Source organism: Hordeum vulgare, chromosome 7H, assembly GCF_904849725.1.
Source record: "Hordeum vulgare subsp. vulgare chromosome 7H, MorexV3_pseudomolecules_assembly, whole genome shotgun sequence".
Lineage (NCBI taxonomy): Eukaryota > Viridiplantae > Streptophyta > Magnoliopsida > Poales > Poaceae > Hordeum > Hordeum vulgare.
The window spans coordinates 54925417-54940535 of record NC_058524.1 but is presented as its reverse complement, the minus strand read 5'-3'; the positions used below and the strand labels follow the sequence as shown (position 1 = coordinate 54940535).

Sequence of the window (15119 nt, the reverse complement as noted above, 5' to 3'; positions counted from 1 at the left end):
CCTTTAGTCCCAGCTTGTAAGAGGGCTGGGACGAAAGGTTACTCCTTTAGTCCCGCCCCTTTAGTCCCGGTTGGTGAACTGGGACTAAAGCCCCTTACGGGCCGGGGCTAAAGGCCCCGTCCCCACTAGTGTGCCGTCATCTTCCGCCGGCCTCGCCAGCGTGTGAGCGTCCCGGTGCACCAAGCACGGTCGCACTGTAAGCACCGCATGCTGCTGCCTTACCCCGACATCACCCTGCCGCACGACTGACATCTGGATTCGGAGAGGATCCCGGTGCCGGCCGTGTCGCGGTCGACGCGGGTGCACGCGAAGGAGGTGAGCCACCGTCGATGTCTGCTGACGACGGAGCAGCGACGAAACCCTGCATACGCGGTCGACTCCCCCAACTAGAGATATGGTTCATGGTGGAGCACGAGGAGCAGCGCCGTCGTGGCATGCGCGACATGTAGCCAGGAGGCCCTCCCCCGCCCCCGCCCGTCGTCAGCAACGAGGACCAAGAGGCTGAGGCTGCCTACTAGGCAGCATTGGCAGCTGTTCTCCACGACAACGAGGAGGAAGCGCGTCGCAGGGTCGACGAGGAGGCGGCATACCAGCAGCAGCTCGCGGAGGCCATCGCGGTGTCTGCCGCCGGCGACTGCGTCGTGCCAACTCCGCCACCTCCGTCGAAGCCCGAGCCTACGGAGTCGCGGGAGGTCTACCAGTGGACCGACATCGTCAGCGAGTTTGTCAGTGCGCCGCCCATCTGGCTGGGAGCGACACGCAGTAGGAGCAAGCCTACCTCGAGCATTGGAGGACGCAACACGTGCGGGCAGAGCACGCCGAAGGCCTTCGGCTGATGGAGCTGGAGAAGGAGTGATACGTCCATTTTGCATCATGTTTTCATGTTGATATTTATCGCTTCTTTGGCTGTTATTTCACTTCACGGTACAATTCGTATGCCTTTTCTCTCTTATTTTGCAAGGTTTACATGAAGAGGGAGAATGCCGGCAACTGGAATTCTGGCCTGGAAATGGAGCAAAGTTGAGATACCTATTCTGCGCAACTCCAAACGCCGTAAAAATCAACAAGGATTTTTTCCCGATTCATCAAAAATACTGGGCCGCAGAAGTGCTAGAGGGGCGCCAGGGGATGGCCACAAGCCTGCACGGCGCGGCCTGTTGGAATTATGCCCTAGTGGCAATAATAAATATATTTATTATTATAATTCCTGTATCAAGATAATCGTTTATTATCCATGCTATAATTGTATTGAATGAAGACTTATATACATGTGTGGATACATAGACAAAACACTGTCCCTAGCAAGCCTCTAGTTGGCTAGCCAGTTGATCAAAGATAGTCAGTGTCTTCTGATTATAAACAAGGTGTTGTTGCTTGATAACTGGATCACGTCATTAGGAGAATCACGTGATGGACTAGACCCAAACTAATAGACGTAGCATGTTGATCGTGTCATTTTGTTGCTACTGTTTTCTGCGTGTCAAGTATTTGTTCCTATGACCATGAGATCATATAACTCACTGACACCGGAGGAATACTTTGTGTGTATCAAACGTCGCAACGTAACCGGGTGACTATAAAGCTGCTCTACAGGTATCTCCGAAGGTGTTCGTTGAGTTAGTATGGATCGAGACTGGGATTTGTCACTCCGTGTGACGGAGAGGTATCTCGGGGCCCACTCGGTAATACAACATCACACACAAGCCTTGCAAGCAATGTGACTTAGTGTAAGTTGCGGGATCTTGTATTACGGAACGAGTAAAGAGACTTGCCGGTAAACGAGATTGAAATAGGTATGCGGATACTGACGATCGAATCTCGGGCAAGTAACATACCGAAGGACAAAGGGAATGACATACGGGATTATATGAATCCTTGGCACTGAGGTTCAAACGATAAGATCTTCGTAGAATATGTAGGATCCAATATGGGCATCCAGGTCCCGCTATTGGATATTGACCGAGGAGTCTCTCGGGTCATGTCTACATAGTTCTCGAACCCGCAGGGTCTGCACACTTAAGGTTCGACGTTGTTTTATGCGTATTTGAGTTATATGGTTGGTTACCGAATGTTGTTCGGAGTCCCGGATGAGATCACGGACGTCACGAGGGTTTCCGGAATGGTCCGAAAACAAAGATTGATATATAGGATGACCTCATTTGATTACCGGAAGGTTTTCGGAGTTACTGGGAATGTACCGGGAATGACGAATGGGTTCCGGGAGTTCACCGGGGGGGGCAACTCACCCCGGGGAAGCCCATAGGCCTTGGGGGTGGCGCACCAGCCCGTAGTGGGCTGGTGGGACAGCCCAAGAAGGCTCTGTGTGCCATAGGAAGAAAATCAAAGAGAAAAGAAAAAAAAAGAGGAGGTGGGAAAAGGGGGAAGGACTCCTCCTTCCAAACCTAGTTGGACTCGGTTTGGAAGGGGAGGGTTGCCCCCCTTGGCTCGGCCGAAGCCCTTGAGGGTCCTTGGACCCCAAGGCAAGGCTCTCCCTCTTCCCCCTATATATACGGAGGTTTTAGGGCTGATTTGAGACGTTTTTCCACGGCAGCCCGACCACATACCTCCACGGTTTTTTCTCTAGATCGCGTTTCTGCGGAGCCCTGCTGAGATAAGATCACCACCAACCTCCGGAGAGCCGTCACGCTGCCGGAGAACTCTTCTACCTCTCCGTCTCTCTTGCTGGATCAAGAAGGCCGAGATCATCGTCGAGCTGTACGTGTGCTGAACGCAGAGGTGCCGTCCGTTCGGCACTAGATCATGGGACTGATCGCGGGACAGTTCGTGGGGCGGATCGAGGGACGTGAGGACGTTCCACTACATCAACCGTGTTCACTAACGCTTCTGCTGTACGGTCTACAAGGGTACGTAGATCACACATCCCCTCTCGTAGATGGACATCACCATGATAGGTCTTCGTGCGTGTAGGAAATTTTTGTTTCCCATACGACGTTCCCCAACAGTGGCATCATGAGCTAGGTTCATGCGTAGATGTCTTCTCGAGTAGAACACAAAAGTTTTTGTGGGTGGTGATGTGCGTTTTTCTGCCCTGCTTAGTCTTTTCTTGATTCCGCGGTATTGTTGGATCGAAGCGGCTCGGACCGACATTACTCGTACGCTTACGAGAGACTGGTTTCATCGCTACGAGTAACTCCGTTGCTCAAAGATGACTGGCGGGTGTCAGTTTCTCCAACTTTAGTTGAATCGGATTTGACCGAGGAGGTCCTTGGATGAGGTTAAATAGCAACTCATATATCTCCGTTGTGGTGTTTGCGTAAGTAAGATGCGATCCTACTAGATACCCATGGTCACCACGTAAAACATGCAACAACAAAATTAGAGGACGTCTAACTTGTTTTTGCAGGGTATGCTTGTGATGTGATATGGCCAACGATGTGATGTGATATATTGGATGTATGAGATGATCATGTTGTAATAGATAATATCGACTTGCACGTCGATGGTACGACAACCGGCAGGAGCCATAGGGTTGTCTTTATACTAATGTTTGTGCTTGCAGATGCGTTTACTATTTTGCTAGGATGTAGCTTTAGTAGTAATAGCATGAGTAGCACGACAACCCCGATGGCGACACGTTGATGGAGATCATAGTGTGGCGCCGGTGACAAGAAGATCGTGCCGATGCTTTGGTGATGGAGATCAAGGAGCACGTGATGATGGCCATATCATGTCACTTATGAATTGCATGTGATGTTAATCCTTTTATGCACCTTATTTTGCTTAGAACAATGGTAGCATTATGAGGTGATCTCTCACTAAAATTTCAAGACGAAATTGTGTTCTCCCCGACTGTGCACCGTTGCTACAGTTCGTCGTTTCGAGACACGACGTGATGATCGGGTGTGATAGACTCAACGTTCACATACAACGGGTGCAAAACAGTTGCGCACGCGGAACACTCGGGTTAAGCTTGACGAGCCTAGCATGTGCAGACATGGCCTCGGAACACATGAGACCGAAAGGTCGATCATGAATCATATAGATGATATGATTAGCATAGGGATGCTTACCACTGAAACTATACTCAACTCACGTGATGATCAGACTTGAGCTAGTGTAAGTGGATCATGAACCACTCAAATGACTAGAGAGATGTACTTTTTGAGTGGGAGTTTAGCGAGTAATTTGATTAAGTTAAACTCTAATTATCTTGAACATAGTCTAAGTCCACTTTAAACATATTTGTGTTGTAGATCAAGGCTCACGCGACAGTCACCCTAAATTTTAATACGTTCCTAGAGAAAGCTAAGTTGAAAGATGATGGAAGCAACTTTGTAGACTGGGCTCGTAATCTTAAGCTAATCTTACAAGCTGGGAAGAAGGATTATGTCCTTAATGCTGCGCTAGGAGATGAACCACCCGCTACGGCTGATCAGGATGTTAAGAACGCTTGGTTAGCACGTAAGGAGGACTACTCAGTAGTTCAATGTGCAGTCTTGTATGGCTTAGAGCCGGGACTTCAACGTCGCTTTGAGCGTCATGGAGCATTTGAGATGTTCCACGAGTTGAAGTTTATCTTTCAGAAGAACGCCCGGATCGAGAGGTATGAGACCTCCGATAAACTCTATGCTTGCAAGATGGAGGAGAACTCGTCTGTCAGTGAACATGTGCTCAAAATGTCTGGGTACTCAAACCGTCTAGCTGAGCTGGGGATTGAACTCCCGCAAGAAGCTATCACTGACAGAATCCTTCAATCACTGCCACCAAGCTATAAAGGCTTTGTGTTGAACTACAACATGCAAGGGATGAACAAGTCTCCCGGCGAGTTGTTTGCGATGCTGAAAGTCGCAGAGTCTGAACTCTGTAAAGAGCATCAAGTGTTGATGGTGAATAAGACCACTAGTTTCAAGGGAAACGGCAAAGACAAGAAGGGTAATTCAAAGAAGAGCGGCAAGCCTGTTGCCAATCCGACGAAGAAACCCAAAGCTGGACCTAAGCCTGAAACAGAGTGTTACTATTGCAAGGGTATGGGTCACTGGAAGCGCAATTGCCCCAAGTATCTGGCTGATAAGAAGGCGGCCAAAAAAAATCAGGTATATTTGATATACATGTTTTTGATGTGTACTTAACCGGATCTCGTAGTAGTGCCTGGGTATTTGATACCGATTCTGTTGCTCATATTTGCAACTCGAAACAGGAACTGCGGAATAGACGAAGGCTGGCGAAAGATGAAGTGACGATGCGCATAGGAAATGGTTCCAAGGTTGATGCAATCGCCGTCGGCACAGTTTCACTTCAGTTACCATCAGGATTAGTTATGAACTTGAATCATTGTTATTTAGTGTCTGCATTGAGCATGAACATTATATCTGGATCTTGTTTATTGCGAGACGGTTACTCTTTTAAGTCAGAGAATAATGGTTGTTCTATTTCTATGAGTAACATCTTTTATGGTCATGCACCCAATGTGAGAGGATTGTTCATATTGAATCTTGATAGTGATACACACATACATAACATTGAGACCAAAAGAGTTAGAGTTAACAATGATAGCGCCATATTTTTGTGGCACTGTCGCTTAGGTCATATTGGTGTAAAGCGCATGAAGAAACTCCATGCCGATGGACTTTTGGAGTCACTTGACTTTGATTCACTTGACACGTGCGAACCATGCCTCATGGGCAAGATGACTAAAACTCTGTTCTCCGGAACAATGGAGCGTGCAAGTGACTTGTTGGAAATCATACATACCGATGTGTGTGGTCTGATGAGCGTAGAGGCACGCGGCGGATATCGTTATTTTCTCACCTTCACTGACGATTTGAGTAGATATGGTTATGTCTACTTAATGAAGCACAAGTCTGAAACATTTGAAAAGTTCAAGCAATTTCAGAGTGAAGTTGAAAATCATCGTAACAAGAAGATCAAGGTCCTACGGTCTGATCGTGGGGGTGAATATCTGAGTTTCAAGTTTGGTGCTCACTTAAGACAATGTGGAATTGTTTCACAGTTGACACCGCTTGGAACACCACAGCATTAGAAACAGCTGCATTCACTTTAAATAGGGCACCATCAAAATCCGTTGAGACGACACCATACGAACTGTGGTATGGCAAAAGGCCAAAGTTGTTGTTTCTTAAAGTTTGGGGATGTGATGCTTATGTCAAAAAGCTTCAGCCTGAAAAGCTGGAACCCAAAGCGGAAAAGTGCATCTTCATAGGTTACCCAAAAGAGACAGTTGGGTAGACCTTCTATCTCAAATCCGAGGGCAAAGTGTTTGTTGCTAAAAATGGAGCTTTTCTCGAGAAGGAGTTTCTCTCGAGAGAATTGAGTGGGAGGAAGATAGAACTTGATGAGGTTGTCGAACCTCTCATCCCTCTGGATGGTGGCGCAGGGCAAGGGGAAACCTTTGTCGTTGCGACGCCGGTTGAGGAGGAAGTTAATGATGATGATCATGAAACTCCGGTTCAAGTTTCTGTCAAACCACGCAGGTCGACGAGACCACGTGCTGCTCCAGAGTGGTACGGTAATCCCGTCTTGTCAATCATGTTGTTAGACAACAATGAACCTGCAAATTATGAAGAAGCAATGGTGGGCCCAGATTCCAACAAATGGCTAGAAGCCATGAAGTCCGAGATAGGATCCATGTATGAGAACAAAGTGTGGACTTTGGAAGTACTACCTGAGGGCCGCAAGGCTATTCAGAACAAATGGATCTTTAAGAGGAAGACGACGCTGACGGCAATGTGACCGTTTATAAAGCTCGACTTGTGGCAAAGGGTTTTTCACAAGTTCAAGGAGTTGACTACGATGAGACATTCTCACCCGTAGCGATGCTTAAGTCCGTCAGAATCATGTTAGCAATAGCTGCATTTTTCGATTATGAAATCTGGCAGATGGATGTCAAAACGGCGTTCCTTAACGGTTTCCTTAAGGAAGAGTTGTATATGATGCAACCCGAAGGTTTTGTCGATCCTAAGAATGCTAACAAGGTGTGCAAGCTCCAACGATCCATTTATGTACTGGTGCAAGCATCTCGGAGTTGGAACAAACACTTTGATGAGGTGATCAAAGCATTTGGGTTTATACAAGTGGTTGGAGAATCTTGTATTTACAAGAAAGTGAGTGGGAGCTCTGTGGCGTTTCTAATATTATATGTGGATGACATATTGCTGATTGGAAACAACGTAGAGTTTTGGAGAGCATAAAGGATTACTTGAATAAAAGTTTCTCTATGAAGGACCTAGGAGAAGCTGCTTACATTCTAGGCATTAAGATCTACAGGGATAGATCAAAACGCCTGATAGGACTTTCACAAAGCACATACCTTGATAAAGTTTTGAAGAGGTTCAAAATGGAACAGTCCAAGAAAGGGTTCTTGCCAGTTTTACAAGGTACGAGATTGTGTAAGACTCAGTGCCCAGCAACTGATGAGGATAGAGAGCATATGAGCACCGTCCCCTATGCTTCAGCCATAGGTTCTATCATGCATGCAATGCTGTGCACTAGACCGGATGTTAGCCTGGCCATAAGTATGGCAGGCAGGTTCCAGAGTAATCCAGGAGTGGATCACTGGACGGCGGTCAAGAATATCCTGAAGTACCTGAAAATGACTAAGGAGATGTTTCTCGTGTATGGAGGTGACGAAGAGCTCGCCGTAAAGGGTTACGTCGATGCAAGCTTTGACACAGATCCGGACGACTCTAAGTCACAGACCGGATACGTATTTATTCTTGATGGGGGTGCGGTAAGTTGGTGCAGTTCCAAGCAAAGCGTCGTAGCAGATTCTACATGTGAAGCGGAGTACATGGCTGCCTCGGAGGCGGCTAAGGAGGGTGTCTGGATGAAGCAGTTCATGACGGATCTTGGAGTGGTGCCAAGTGCACTGAATCCAATAACCTTGTTCTGTGACAACACGGGTGCCATTGCCTTAGCAAAGGAACCACGGTTTCACAAGAAGTCCAGACACATCAAACGACGCTTCAACCTCATCCGCGACTACGTCGAAGGGGAGGACGTAAATATATGCAAAGTGCACACGGATCTGAATGTAGCAGATCGCTGACTAAACCTCTTCCACGGGCAAAGCATGATCAACACCAGAACTGTATGGGTGTTAGATTTATTACAATGTAATTCGCATGATGATGTGAGGGCTAGATTATTGACTCTAGTGCAAGTGGGAGACTGTTGGAATTATGCCCTAGAGGCAATAATAAATATAGTTATTATTATAATTCCTGTATCAAGATAATCGTTTATTATCCATGCTATAATTGTATTGAATGAAGACTTATATACATGTGTGGATACATAAACAAAACACTGTCCCTAGCAAGCCTCTAGTTGGCTAGCCAGTTGATCAAAGATAGTCAGTGTCTTCTGATTATAAACAAGGTGTTGTTGCTTGATAACTGGATCACGTCATTAGGAGAATCACGTGATGGACTAGACCCAAACTAATAGACGTAGCATGTTGATCGTGTCATTTTGTTGCTACTGTTTTCTGCGTGTCAAGTATTTGTTCCTATGACCATGAGATCATATAACTCACTGACACCGGAGGAATACTTTGTGTGTATCAAACGTCGCAACGTAACCGGGTGACTATAAAGCTGCTCTACAGGTATCTCCGAAGAAATTTTTTGTTCCTATGACCATGAGATCATATAAGAAATTTTTTGTTTCCCATACGACGTTCCCCAACACGGCCACCCCCAGGCCGCGCCATGGGGGATTGTGGGCACCCTCCTGGCCCACTTGCCCCCCTCTTTTGCTATATGGAGGGTTTTGTCCAGAAAAAATCAGGGAGGAGCTTTTTCGTGGTTTCGCCGCCGCCACGAGGTGGAACTTGAGCAGAACCAATTTAGAGCTCCGTCAGGACGATCCTGCCGGGGAAACTTCCCTCCCGGAGGGGGAAATTGTCGCCATCGTCATCACCAACACTCCTCTCATCGGAGGGGACTCTTCACCATCAACATGTTCATCAGCACCATCTCATCTCCAAACCCTAGTTCATCACTTGTAACCAATCTCCGTCTCGCGACTCCGATTGGTACTTGTAAGGTTGCTAGTAGTGTTGATTACTCTTTGTAGTTGATGCTAGTTGGATTATTTGGTGGAAGAGTTTATGTTCAGATCCTTGATGCTACTCATTACCTCTCTGGTCATGAATATGATTATGCTTTGTGAGTAGTTACTTTTGTTCCTGATGACATGGGATAAGTCATGCTAATTGATGGGGTCATAGTCCTAGGGTAGGATCATAGGCCTGCCATGTAGGTCCTACCCAAGGACTACCCCTCACAAAGGACAAGGCCCTTAGTCAGTCCCGACTGAATTAAAGAGTCCCCATCATCCAGTCGGTAATAGGTCCTCAATCATCCAGTCGGAGACTAGCATTCGGAGGATACCAAGCTAACCGACGAGCTACACTCGGTACATCGTAACCTCTCTGGAGGGAAACGGCCGTACGTTTCCGGGTGCATTTATTAGCATTTAGAGCATACGTTACCTGTAACATACGCATTCAATCCCCACTACTCCACCCCTGTACCGGAACCGTTGTGGAGGGCAGCGCACTCTATATAAGCCACCCTCCCCCACTGGTAAAGGGGTTAGCAAATCATGGTATTCCATATTCCACTCGACAACAAGCTCCGAGAGCACTGAGACGTAGGGCTGTTACCTCCACCACAGAGGGGCCTGAACTCATACAACCTCGCCGTAGCTAGGACTCTGCCCATCTCATTCGTACCTTACACATCTACTGTCAGGCTTATACCCACGACAGTTGGCGCCCACCGTGGGGCAGGCGTCTAAGCGACTTCCGGCGAGTTTGCGGCTACTTCCTTTCGTCATGTCGTCCGGTGGAGATTCGAGCATGGGTCACCAGATCTTCTTCGCGCTCTCTCCTTCATCGTCGACGATTCGGCATGGCTTCGAGATGCGCCCCTCGACGTCGAGGCGCTTCCCCGTCGCGGGGCTGCGCACTTCTGTGCCGGCGCCCGCGGCGTTCTTCTTCTCCAGCAGTCGGTTCCGGTGTCGACCTTCACCGCCGCCACGCGCCGCGTCAAGCGGTCCCGCCGTCCGCGGCTTCAGCGTTGGGTGCAACACGCCCAGGCGTGCCAGAACGCATCTTCACAAGTGGCGGTTCTAGAGTCAGTTGTGGTTGCCCCGTTGTCCGAGCGCTCGGGCTCGGTTCCGACTGAGTTTCCTTCCGAGTACGCGGGTCATGGGCCTGCAGCAGAAGTACACATGGCCAATTCCCATGAAGATCCCCGTCAGGCTGGCCGGAACGAGCACGAGATCGGCGAAGCGTCCGGCGCACGTCGTCCATCTCGCCGTTCTGCTAGTCGACACACTCGGCGGAGCAACGTGGAGCTGTTCCGCACACCCCTCCTCAATTTAGCCGCAGCTGGCAAGATAGCCGATTCCCTCCAGCCGACTGATTCAGAGGCAGGAAGGGGGATCGAGCAGATCCGAGCCGTGTTGCACACGGCGCAGCAGCAGAATTCGGCGGTCTCCCAGTCACACAACCGGATCTATAATAGTTCCGTCCACGCGAATACGCATCGGTCGGTTCACAGCCCTGGTTCCCACCAGCGCCACAGGGGAGGCAGCCGTTCCATGATTCATGAAGATCGTCGCCGCTCACGCACCCCTCCGCGGGGTGGGCCCTATGGGTCCCGACATCATGATGATCGGCGTTCAGTCGGTGACACTTACGACCCAAGGCCCGACGCAAGAGGGCATATCGCCCAGCGGAGGGTCGACAGGGGTCGGGCCCACCGTGATGGTCGCGATATCGACCGTCCGAGTGGAAGCAGGGCCACCGTTTCTGGTCCCGAGTGTTTCAGTCGAGCCATCCGTTCGGCTGACATCCCTCCCAACTTTCGATTGGCGACGGGAATTAGCAAGTTCACAGGAGAGTCCAAGCCAGAAACGTGTCTGGATGACTACCGAGTGGCAGCCCAGATCGGAGGAGGGGACGACCATGTCGCCATGAAGTACCTCCCTCTGATGCTCGACGGCTCGGCGCGAGCGTGGCTGAACGAGTTGGCCCCCTCAAGCATTTACAGTTGGGCAGATCTGGCTCGAGTGTTCATCAGGACCTTCGAAGGGACGTGCAAGCGCCCTGCTGGCCTTGTGGAGCTCCAGCACTGCGTCCAGAAGTAGAATGAGCCCCTGCGTGACTTCATCCAGCGTTGGACAACTCTCTATCACACGGTGGAGAACGTCACCGAGCATCAAGCAGTCTGCGCCTTCAAGGCAGGCGTGCGGTACAGGGATCTGTACCTGAAGTTCGGCCGTACAGGCGACATCTCCATGAGCAAGATGATGGAGATAGCAACACGCTATGCGAATGGTGAAGAAGAGGACCGCATCCGAAGCGGCAAGCACAAAACAGTCGCTGATGGCGATGGGGGCAACACTCGGAAGAAGAAACAGAAAGCTCCGACCGCTCCGCAAGCAGAAGCTGCAGCCGTAACTAATGCCAAGTGCAAGGGCAAAGGGAAGGCTCAGTTCACCCCCAAGAAGAAGAAGTTCAATAACCCCATCCTGGACCAGCCATGTCCGGTTCATAAGAAGATGGATGAAGAAGGCAACCCCATATATGCAAAGCATACCACTCGACAGTGTCGTCTCCTGATCCAGGGGTTCAGCGAAGGGCAACCGAGTGAGAAGGACCATGAACAGGGTGAGGAGGATAAGGAGGATCCGTTCCCCCAAGTCCATGCAACCCTGATGATCTTTGCTGACGTCGAGAGCAAGAGCCGACTAAAGCTGGTGAACAGAGAGGTGAACATGGCCACCCCTACCAACCCCAAGTTCCTCAAATGGTCTCAGACTGCGATCACCTTCGACCAGTCGGATCATCCGGCACATGTACCCACCCCGGGGAGACAGGCCCTGGTCGTCGACCCGGTGGTAGAAGGAGTCCGACTGCGCAAAGTCCTCATGGATGGCGGCAGCGGCTTGAACATCATGTACGCCGACACCCTCAAAGGGATGGGATCCCGATGGCCAAACTCAGCGAGAGCAACATGCAATTCCACGGAGTCGTCCCTGGACGGAAGGCCAAATCACTCGGCCAGATCGTGTTGGACGTCTTTTTCGGCTCCGACAAGAACTTCCGCAAGGAAAAGCTGACGTTCGAAGTGGTTGACTTCCAGAGCGCTTATCACGCAATTCTCGGTCGCCCAACGTATGCGCACTTCATGGCCCGTCCATGTTACGTATACCTGAAACTGAAGATGCGCACTTCATGGCCCGCCCAGGGTGTGATTACCATCACAGGCAATCGGCAGCGGGCTGAAGAGTGTGTGCAGCAGGGATCAAGAATCGCCGACCAGCAGATGGCCGTCCTCGAGCTGGACGAGTACAAGAAAACAGTCGAGAAAACAGTCGACCCCGCCGACCTGATGCGCTCGAAGAAGCCAGCTTCAGAGTCTGCATTTCAGTCGGCGGGAGAGACGAAGAAGGTCAGCATCCACCCGACGGACGCCACTGCTGCCCCGACGAACATCTCCACCACCCTCGATCCTAAATAGGAAGCCGAGCTCACCCAATTCCTCCGTGAGAACTGGGACATCTTCGCATGGAAACCCCCTGACATGCCAGGTGTACCCAGGGAGTTGGCTGAGCACCGACTGCACGTGGATTCCACGGCTCGGCCTGTCCGAGAGCGCCTGTGCCGGTCCGCCGCGCACAAGAGGAAGGCAATCGGGGAAGAGGTGGCCAAGCTGCTGGCAGCCAACTTCATTCGTGAGGTTCACCACTCCGAGTGGCTCGCCAATGTTGTCATGGTGCCCAAGAAGGACAAGTCACTCCGAATGTGCATCGACTTCAAGCATCTCAATAAGGTCTGCCTGAAAGACCATTTTCCACTCCCCCGCATAGATCAAATTGTCGATTCGACTGCGGGTTGCGAGCGTCTGTCATTTCTTGATGCCTACTCGGGCTATCATCAGATCCGTCTGTATGGTCCCGATGAGTTAAAGATAGCCTTCATCACCCCATTCGGGTGCTTCTGCTACATCACTATGCCGTTCGGTCTGAAGAATGCAGGAGCTACCTTTATGCGCATGATCCAAAAATGTCTCCTCGATCAGATCGGTCGGAATGTGGAGGCGTACATGGATGATATCATAGTCAAGTCACGCAAAGGTTCCGACCTGCTGACTGACTTGGCAGAAACATTCGCCAACCTTCGTTGGTACGATATCAAGCTCAACCCCGCCAAATGTTCATTCGGCGTTCCCAGCGGAAAGTTACTCGGTTTCTTCGTTTCCGAACGAGGGATCGATGTCAACCCCGAAAAGATCGGGACCATCGTCCGAATGGAGAGGCCGGTCAGAATACACGATGTTCAACGGCTCACAGGTTGCCTAGCGGCTTTGAGCAGGTTCATCAGTCGACTCGGCGAAAAAGCACTTCCTCTGTACCGACTCATGAAGAAATCAGATACTTTCGAGTGGACAGATGAAGGCCAAGTCGCATTCGACGACCTCAAAGTCCTACTTTCCACCCAGCCGGTTCTTACTGCTCCGCTCAGTAAAGAGCCCCTTCTTCTGTATATCGCGGCTACAAATCAAGTCGTCAGTACTGTTCTTACAGTCGAACGAGAAGAAGAAGGCAAAGCATACAAAGTTCAGCGGCCAGTGTACTACATCTCCGAAGTCCCGACTCCTTCCAAACAGAGGTATCCCCACTATCAAAAACTTATCTATGGGATTTACATGACTGCGAAGAAGGTGACCCATTATTTCCAAGACCACTCGGTGTCTGTCGTTTCTGATGCTCCATTGTCGGAAATTCTCCACAATCGGGATGCGTCAGGCCGAGTGGCGAAGTGGGCGATGGAGATGCTGTACTGCGATATCAAGTTCGAGGCCAAGAAAGCTATTAAGTCTCAAGCTCTGGCTGACTTCATATAGCAGAATGGGTAGAACAACAGCAACCGACCCACATCTGCTCGGCCCATTGGACAATGTTCTTCGATGGGTCCAAGATGTTGAATGGCTCCGGCGCTGGCATTGTGATCATATCACCAAAGGGAGACAAGCTCAAGTACGTGTTACAGATACACTTCGATTCCTCCAACAACGAGGCAGAGTATGAAGCTCTCCTCTACGGGTTGCGTATGGCCATCTCACTCGGCGTCCGTCGCCTGATGGTCTACGGCGATTCGGATTTGGTGGTCAATCAAGTGATGAAAGAGTGGGACGTCAGAAACCCCACCATGACTACATACTGCAATGCAGTGAGGAAGCTTGAGAAGAAGTTTGAAGGTCTAGAACTTCACCATGTTCCAAGACTGAAGAACCAAGCAGCTGATGAGTTAGCAAAACTCGGATCCACTCGGAGACCAGTCCCGAGTGACGTCTGCCTCGAGCACCTCCACCTCCCCTCAGTCAAAGAAGATCCTTTCACAGAGGAGCCGGTACAACCAAAGAGTTCTACGGATCCGACCAAATTCGATGTACCTGTTGTGGTTGATCTGGTCATGGAGATTCTTGCCTTCATCCCCGATTGGACTGTGCCGATCGTTGCATATATTCTGAGGCGGGAACTACCAGAAGACGAAGTCCAGGCCAGGCAGATAGTCCGCAGGTCGAAGTCATTCACTGTCATTGATGGCCAATTGTATAAAGAAAGTATCTCAGGCGTTCTTCAACGATGCATCTCCCCAGAGGAGGGGCAGTTGATTCTGGAGGATATTCACTCGGGGACCTGCGGTCATCATGCTTCTTCGAGAGCAATCGTCGCCAAGGCATTCAGGGCTGGTTTCTTCTGGCTGCAGGCTAATGAGATGGCTAAAGATATGGTCGACCGATGTGAGGGCTGCCAGTTCTACTCCAACAAGTCCCACAAGCCGACGTCTACGTTGAAGACGATCCCTCTTGTGTGGCCGTTTGCAGTGTGGGGATTAGATACAGTTGGCCCATTCAAGACAGGCCAAGGTGGATACACACATCTGTTAGTGGCAGTCGACAAGTTCACGAAATGGATCGAAGCGAAGCCCATCAAGAAGCTCGACGCCTCGACAGCCGTCAAGTTTATCAGGGACATCATCTTCAGATTCGGTGTACCTCACAGCATAATCACTGACAATGGGACAAACTTTGACTCGGACAGATTCAAAGGTTTCTGTA

The 15119-nt window shown here is 50.0% G+C and overlaps 1 pseudogene; it reads right to left on the bottom strand.

The window, feature by feature from the left end:
* Positions 1–386: 386 nt before the first annotated feature.
* The window catches only part of LOC123408265, a 36654-nt pseudogene continuing 21921 nt past the window's right edge, over positions 387–15119 (bottom strand).